We start from the raw sequence: 8223 nt of genomic DNA on the forward strand, positions 1-8223 counted from the left end.
ATTGTGGCAATTTTCAAGTGGAATTTAATCCCATATGGGCAAATTCAGATCTCGCTATTGGGCTGATTTACAGTTCAATCCAGCTTCCCCCAAAGTTCAGAATTTTTTCGGGTAAGAAAGGTGATGGGACAATGCAGTGGCAAATGAGTGATCATGCTTGACACAATGTCATCTAGTCACCCCTTGAGCAAATCGAGATGAATGCTCATTAAATCGCCACCCATGTCTAATCTGAGTGAATGCTCAGTAAGCAGGTCATCTTGAAGTGACCCTAATGTTTATTCTAAAACTCCTCTCCTGGAATTTGAACCCTTTGGTTTGGGTCCTACCCTCTAAAGCGACATCAAACAAATTTGCTCCATCCTCTGTGTGACAGCCCTTCATATATTTGAAGATGGCTATCATATCACTACTTCGTCATTTCTTTTCCAGGCTGAACTTTCCCTACTCCTTCAATCTAATTAGTGTTTCCAAATTAAATGCAATTTATACTGTATATTGCAAAACTAGATAGAACCTCAAGAACCTCTCTCTTGCAGTGAGTTTAGCGGCAATTTTATTTTTAAAAATAGCAATTTTGAGGCCATACTTCCCCATTACAAATAGGCCTCTTACATAAGTAATAAAAGACAGCAGCATGCCAGAGATATACATTAAATAAATACTGCTGACTCAAGGAAGAATTGAGTTATGGGTTACAGTAAGCAGACAGAGTATTATTAAAAGTGAAATCGATGATTTATTTTTAACGAGTTCAGCCACTTGGCCCGTCATTCCTCAAATAGTGCAGTTGTTAATTTAACAGAAGTGATAAAAGACATCCCATTTATCTTAATTGTTTTAGTCAACTTGGTTACAGTGCTTTTTTTGCTTTTGCAACTATAGAGACAAACACTTTATATTGGTTTCTTTCAGTTGTTACAGTTTACAGCACTCATAAAATGTGATATGGAGCCCAATTCTAAGAGAGGAGCTGCAATAATATAGAAAGTAATCTGAGATACCTTAGCTACAGAGATGTCCCATGTGAGGCCATTGGGGTATCGTTGTTATGCTGTGTTGCCTATTCAAAAAATCTTTTTATTTTATTTGCTAATTTACAATCACTTACTGCACAATATTTTTATTACTATATATGTTTAATTGCTAAAAAGTGTATTTAGAATGGTAGCCTCATGAGGGAAGAGACCAGCATTTCAGCCTATCTGTGTTATGTGTGTGTGATACACACCCCTTTTGTTATTTCAGAAACAAGCAGGAAAAAATTGAGGGGCACTAAATATCTAGTAAACTTTCAAATATTAAAAATTACATACCATCCTTTTGAACTGAAAAACAAGCTTTGTGCCTTTGCAGGCCCTTAAAATCCGACACGGAACTTGTCACAACTTTTTCAGCATCATTATCTCAGTCTATTGGGGTGAAACAATTAACGTTAATGAAGAGAACTTTGTGGAGTGAACTTATCAAACCGAAAGTCAGTAATTGAATGCAAGGGTAGATTTACTGTAGAGAGTAATATTAAGAACCCCAATGCATTTGAAGTGACAGCTTGCTCTCCACTAGGGAATATGTCATCATTTCCTAACTTATAGCAGCACATAAAACTGAAACGGCCACATATTCCTTGCCCATTTAACACTTTCTCAACTTCCCTCTGTTTCCACTGTGTCAACTTTTGGCTGTGTACACACCATACATTTAAAGCAAATTCCTCCCCACAAAAGAGTCCTGGGAACTATATTTTATTAAGGGTGTTGGGAACTGTAGCTCTTGGAGGCAGAAATGCCCCGGGATTATTTGGTTTAAATGCATGGTGTTTGTGCAGCCTTAGATTGTAAGCACCTCTTGTTCACTGTAGAGCAGGGTGGTTGGGTGGGAGGCTGTAACCCTCCAGAGGTTGTTGGACTCAAACTCCAATCCACCCCATCAGCCTGGCCAATTGTCTTGACAATAATGGAAGCAGCAACATTTGGAGAACCACAGGTTCCCTTCCCTTGATGCATTATTATTATTTATTACATTTATTCCCTGCCTTTCACCAGACAATTCCCAGGATGGCTACAAAAATTTAAATTCAGTATGAAAAACAAATTACAGTCATAGGGACAGGATGAGTCCGGAAAGTACACGTCTCGAGTGTCAAAGGCCAGGGAAAAGATGCGCATCTTCAGCATTCGCCTAAAGCTGTATGGTGAAGGTTCCACAGCACACAGATGACACTATATAAATAAAAAAAGAAATAACAGCCACTGTAGTTTGCAGTGTAAAATGCCTGAATGCTGAATCGAGAGGATGAACTGCTCTGAATTAAGCCACTGCCATGTAGTTCATTCGACCACACATGCAAAATGCAAAACTTGCAGAATTGGGCCCAACCTTGTGAGATACATACGGTATAGGCAGGGCTTCTTTTCGGCCGGAACCAGGGCCGGATTTATGTATAAGCTAAAAAAAGCTATAGCTTAGGGCCCCACTCTTTTGGGGGCCTCAAAAAAAATTAAAGGGGGAAAAAACTGGGTGTGCATTTCCAAAATATAAGATAAGAAACAAGTAAAATAAAACCTACATACAGCAACAGTGGCAAATGACTTTAGATACCTGTTAGGGCCATAAATTACCATATAGCATATATTCAACACAAAAAACAGTGACAATTTGTTGTTGACAAAGGACAGCTGGAGATATAAAGGGCCCCATTACCTTCAGTAGCTTAGGGCCTCATCAAACCTAAATGTGGCCCTGCCCAGAACTCACAGAAACTCAGTTCCGGCATCCTCTCAGGTGGGTACCACTGCCATTATCAGAGAACAAGGTAGGTGTTCATGGTGAGTTCTGGCACTTATTTTTCTAGAAAAATAGCACTGAATATAATATACAGGAAGCATGAGAAATGTGCATGTGAGTTACTTGCATATCGGCTTTCTCTTCTTTGTTGCTATGTCTAAAATTACTCCTAAAAAGAAATGAGCAACTGCACATCATAATCCTGAACTTGGTGGCAAAGATGCAACAATCACATTTAGGCAGCAGCCTGCTTTGTTTGTTCTGCTGACCTCCATAATAAAATCATTTCTGTTGTATTTTGAAATAACCATACCATTAAGCAAACAAACCTACAACAATATTTATCAAGCTAGCAAATCCAGACACTTCCAGGATATGTTTGATATTGAGAAATGTGTTTTCTCTTGTATGTCTATTGATAAAATATGGTGTAATGATTATCTAATGGGCACAATAAAATGACCTCATACATGAATAAATCCTCTTTGTTCTAATTTATATCAGCCCCTTACTTGCAAGGAACTCATCATTAATAAACACTTGCTAGGGAAATAAACCTCTTATACATATGATTTTAATCTTTGAAAGGGCATAATATTGCATCAGGGATCTGGTTGTGGCATAAAGTGATTTGCAACTGTGAAAAGTGCTTTGAGAAAATTACAGATCATAAATTACTAGTTACATTGAATTACCAGTTGCCAAATAAGGTCTGTTTCCAACAATGAAGTTACTGTAGCAAAATGATTTCAAAGGTGGGAGCTTGCAGTCAACAGAGAAAGAAAGGGAGAAATATCAAGTCTTCCTGATATATGTAGGCTTTCTGGATTCCAGACCAGCCGGCTCTCAATTTAAGCATGAGATTTGAAGGTTCACCCCCTTCCCCTCACTTTGAAAAGTGATCTTTCAAAGTTGCTCTTGTTCTGCTCTGCTTGACCTTCACTGTGTTTTCCTCTGCAATTAGTGGTGTACTGTGGCAACTGAGAATGTGAGCTGTGAGCCAAGTCCCCATTTCAAATATTGCCTTATTGCCATGAGTTCACTAGATGGCCTTTGACAAGCTGCTGTCAGCTCCAGCCCACCCCAGCCCACTCCACTGCCAATCTGCAAGATCAGGATAACAGGACTGATCTACCTTACAGGATGTTGTCAGAATTAACAGAGGCTATGTCTGTACAGTAAAGCAGAACTACTATACTTGTTCTGGTGAAATTGCTGCTATCCAATTTCAATACATGTGATAATGGCTTGCTGCTTTAGCAATGAACTGCTGAAGAAGTGAGTGTTGCCCTTAAATCACAATAATGTGCTGCTTTCTAACTTGTACATCTAATTTCAGGCGCCATACCTGATATCGACTGTTTTTAGTACCCACAATAGGTGATTCTCCAGTTTCTGGTGGAAATTATATAAATAAAAGGAACAATCTCTTTCTCCCCCCTGTCCCCCTGCTTTATCCATAAACAAATTGAAGGGAAAGAACATTAAAAAAATAAAACCCGGAGCTCAGTTAATCACCCTACGTCTTCAGTAGTCTGCTTTTCAGCAGCATTTTAGAGCAAGAAATATACTCTGCTATTTTAAGAAATATGTGGGGGTGGGAAGGGGAAAATATAAAATTCTGAGTCAGTGAAAAGTCCACATAAAGAATTGTATCCCGGTCTTCTATTAAAAGTGGTTCTCTGCCAGATCTGCAGGTCATTTTCACCAGAAATATTAGGGCTTAAGCTAATTCAGTTACATTATCTGGATTCTGGATAAGAATCAAGTCAACAGAAAGGAATCCCGACAAATAAAAGGGCTACATGCCACTGGATTCAGTAAAATGGAAACACAACCAAAAGTGACACAAAACAGAAAAGAAAATGCTTAGCATTATAGAGAGTTTCATGCAGGATAGGTGTATCAGTGGCTTTCAGTCATAATAGCTGTGTTCTACCTACACTCTCTGAGGCAGTATACCTCTGAATATCAGTGGCTGGGAAAGTGGTGATAATATTGTTTTGCTCATATCCTGCTTGCCATAGGCATTTGATTGGCTTCTGTGAAAACAGGATTGTGGATCAGATCAGGGGTAGGCAACCTAAGGCCCAGGGGCTGGATGTGGCCCAATTACCTTCTCAATCCAGCCTGCAGACGGTCCAGGAATCAGCATGTTTTTACATGAGTAGAATGTGTCCTTTATTTAAAATGCATCTCTGAGTTATTTGTGGGGCCTGCCTGGTGTTTTTACATGAGTAGAATGTGTGCTTATATTTAAAATGCCTCTCTGGGTTATTTGTGGGGCATAGAAATTCATTCATATATATTTTTCCAAAATATAGTCTGGCCCACCACATAGTCTGAGGGACAGTGACCAGTCCACAATTGGAAAAATTTGCTGACCCCTGGATTTGATGGGCCTTTCACCTGATCCAGTAGGTCTCTTATGTTCTAGTTCAAACACAGAGGAGGATTACTGGAGAGAATGTCCTCAGGATGAATCTTGCAAACACATACTGTCAACTTCTGAATATTTGTCTTTTCTACAAAGAAAAAAATGATCCTGTGTCTTTGTCTGTACTGCCTTACAAGCAAAGTCACATAGGACCAATTAGGTTCTTTTAAAATGTAAATGCACTTACCAAGCTTTCATATAATTGGAGCACATGATACATGTCCCCTTATGTACAAACAGCTCAATACAGGCTTAACTGTGCTCACATAGGAAGACTTGAGGGGTACAGAATCACAAAGTGAAAAAGTGAGGGGGAAAGAGGCATGGGATTGTGAGGGGATGGCAGGGTTTGTTTTATAGGGTTGGGAAGCTGGGACTCCATATGTTGGAGTCACCACTGCTTGAGAGATTTTGTACCTCGCAGAACACTAATGAGCTAGGAGACACACACAAATACACTAAAGCCTCGTTGACACCATACAGTTGACTTGCTATAGCAAAATGAGGTCCCTTGTTGGACTTTTAAAAGAGGAGTCATAACAAAAGCATGCTGGAGAAATGGTGGTCTCTCCATTATTCATGTGCTTCATTTTTACACTGACTTGCTGTGCATAGTGCAGCTGAATTATAAACATGGAACACTTTTTGTAACCTTTAGCAGCAAGCACTCTGAAGAGAGCTTCAAAAGTAAATGGGAAGACTTGTCACCACAAAAGAACAGGAGTTTTCCCTCTAGTTTCAGTTTACTTTCTAATTCATGTCTCTATCTGGAATCTGCCTTGCTGCCCCACTCCCCCCAGCCATACTTCTAAATTATTGTAATTTCCCAAGATTTAATGATCCTATAACTTCACAAGCCACCTCCCCCACCCCAAAATAAGAAACCTGGTGTTTTACAGTACTTAAAGTAAGCTCTCTTTAAGTGTATCCACATTGCTCTCTAGGATGCTGTGGTGTTCCATCTAATTAGGGTTGCTGTGGTGTTCAGTCGGTCTGGCTTCCTTTTTGCATTGCCACTTCATTGAGAGAACGGTTTTAGTAGAGCTGGAGTCACCAACCTTTTCGGGCTCATGGGCACAGATTCCCAGGAAAATGTTGCTAGTGATTTAGTGAGGATACTCCGACCAAATAGAGTATTTCACTAAATGTCTTGTTTTTGTAAATGTCAAGGATATTTCATCTTTTCCCATGACTGACTTCAAAAGCAGCGTGCACACACCCCATTCACACATTCTATGTACGGAGGGGGATTATGCATTAAAATACATTATTTCAATTTGCTCCTGACATCTATGCAGTGAGTCACTGTAGATATCTGAACCAGTGAAGGCTATGTATGTAGAAGTCTATGGTATATAGGTTTATTCAACTGAGACAACTATGTTCAACATGTGGCCATCTGGAGTGAGGTCAGCCATTGTTCATATACTGCTTATAATCAACATTTGAAGTGAGATAACCAAGAAACACCATTCAGATTCTGTCCCCTTTGAATTTTCCAAGGAGCTGAGTGAGGATATAACCACTGCACACTGCTACTGAAGGTAATGGGGCCCTTTATATGTCCAGCTATCCTTTGTCAACAACAAATTGTCGCTTTTTTGGTGTTGAATGTATGCTGCATGGTAATTTGTGGACCTAATAGGTATCTAAATCCATTTTGTTTGTTTTTTATCTTATATTTTGGAAATGTACATCCAGTTTTTTCCTTTAAGTTTTTTGGGGGCCCAAGAGCATGGGGCCCTAAGCTATATAGCTTGTTTAGCTTATACATAAATTTGGCACTGATCAAGAGGCACAATGCACACACCTTTTCCCAGAGTCTTGAGGCAGGTAAATGGTACAGTGATCTGGCATCCTACATATGGGAAGAAACTTTGGCAATCCTATACTGGAAGAAACTCTGTGAGCAAAAGACCACTGTTTGATTAATTTGTATTCTCTTTCCAGCTTGCTGTAATAACATCAACTTCAAGTGATAAGGATGCTGCTAAATCTGCTTTAATTAATGTCAACTCGCTCAGTAATAAATCACTATTAATTCTCAAGTTAGTTCTTTTGGAAATGGCCTCCTCTTTTTGGCTGTCACTAAGATTCATTTGGAAATTGTCCCAACTATGGGATGCAATATTATTACTGCTCTTCTGTTCTTAGCCTTTCAAGGTGAGTTTCCATCTGGCTTGTGGACACCCATAATCATTGTGAGGCTTTTAGTAAGACATTTGCCTATAGCAGAAGTCCAACCATTAGTTATATCAAGTAGGAGGTGCTTACAGTCAAACACCCATCCATATTTTTCTACATTCAGACATAGATGTTCTATGATGCTAGTAAATAATGCAAAGATGTCTGTTTTATTAAAATTGGCTAAGATTAGTTCCTAAGTGCCAATATAGATCCCCCCAATATAATAATGTCAGATTATTTTGGATGAAGTTATCTAGTGACAACAGCACTAGATTCATAGTGAAAGCCATAACAGGGCTTGAGGTTCTGGACTATTTATGTATGGTACATTCAAAGAGGTTGGAAAACATGAGAACACATGAGCACCAAAGCAAAGTGATCTATGTCCATTTGGGTTACAGAGGTCATTCTCAATGGAAACACAGAGGTTGGTCTTCCCAAATCTGAGTATGATGGGGTTTGCCAACATCTCTAAGGTCAGGCCCAACTTAATGCTGACCTGTTAATAGATTTATCTAAGGAACCAGGAAGAAACAATAGTCATATGAGCTATGCTTTTATTTTATTTATTTCTAATTTTCCTTCATCATTAGGTTACAGTAACATAAAAATGCAATATTAAGATAAGTTAAAACAATTTACAATCAGGGGGTGAGCATTTCCTCTTCCTCACTTCTCTGAAATTGATGTTGGTTTTGCTTCTTCTGATGGAAGATTTAAATAGAAGATTGCCATTTCTAGCCCATTTTCCTGAGGTTTTTTTCAGTGTAGCCAGACTCTGTGTGGGACTTCATCCCTCTTGTAGGTCCTCT

At 39.1% G+C, this 8223-nt stretch overlaps 1 protein-coding gene across 1 annotated transcript in view; it reads right to left on the reverse strand.

The window, feature by feature from the left end:
- Positions 1–8223, reverse strand: part of USP25 (ubiquitin specific peptidase 25) — a 94478-nt gene that overhangs the window by 79945 nt on the left and 6310 nt on the right. The window lies entirely within an intron of this gene.

Source organism: Podarcis liolepis (genome assembly GCF_965112155.1).
Source record: "Podarcis liolepis genome assembly, chromosome: 4".
Lineage (NCBI taxonomy): Eukaryota > Metazoa > Chordata > Lepidosauria > Squamata > Lacertidae > Podarcis > Podarcis liolepis.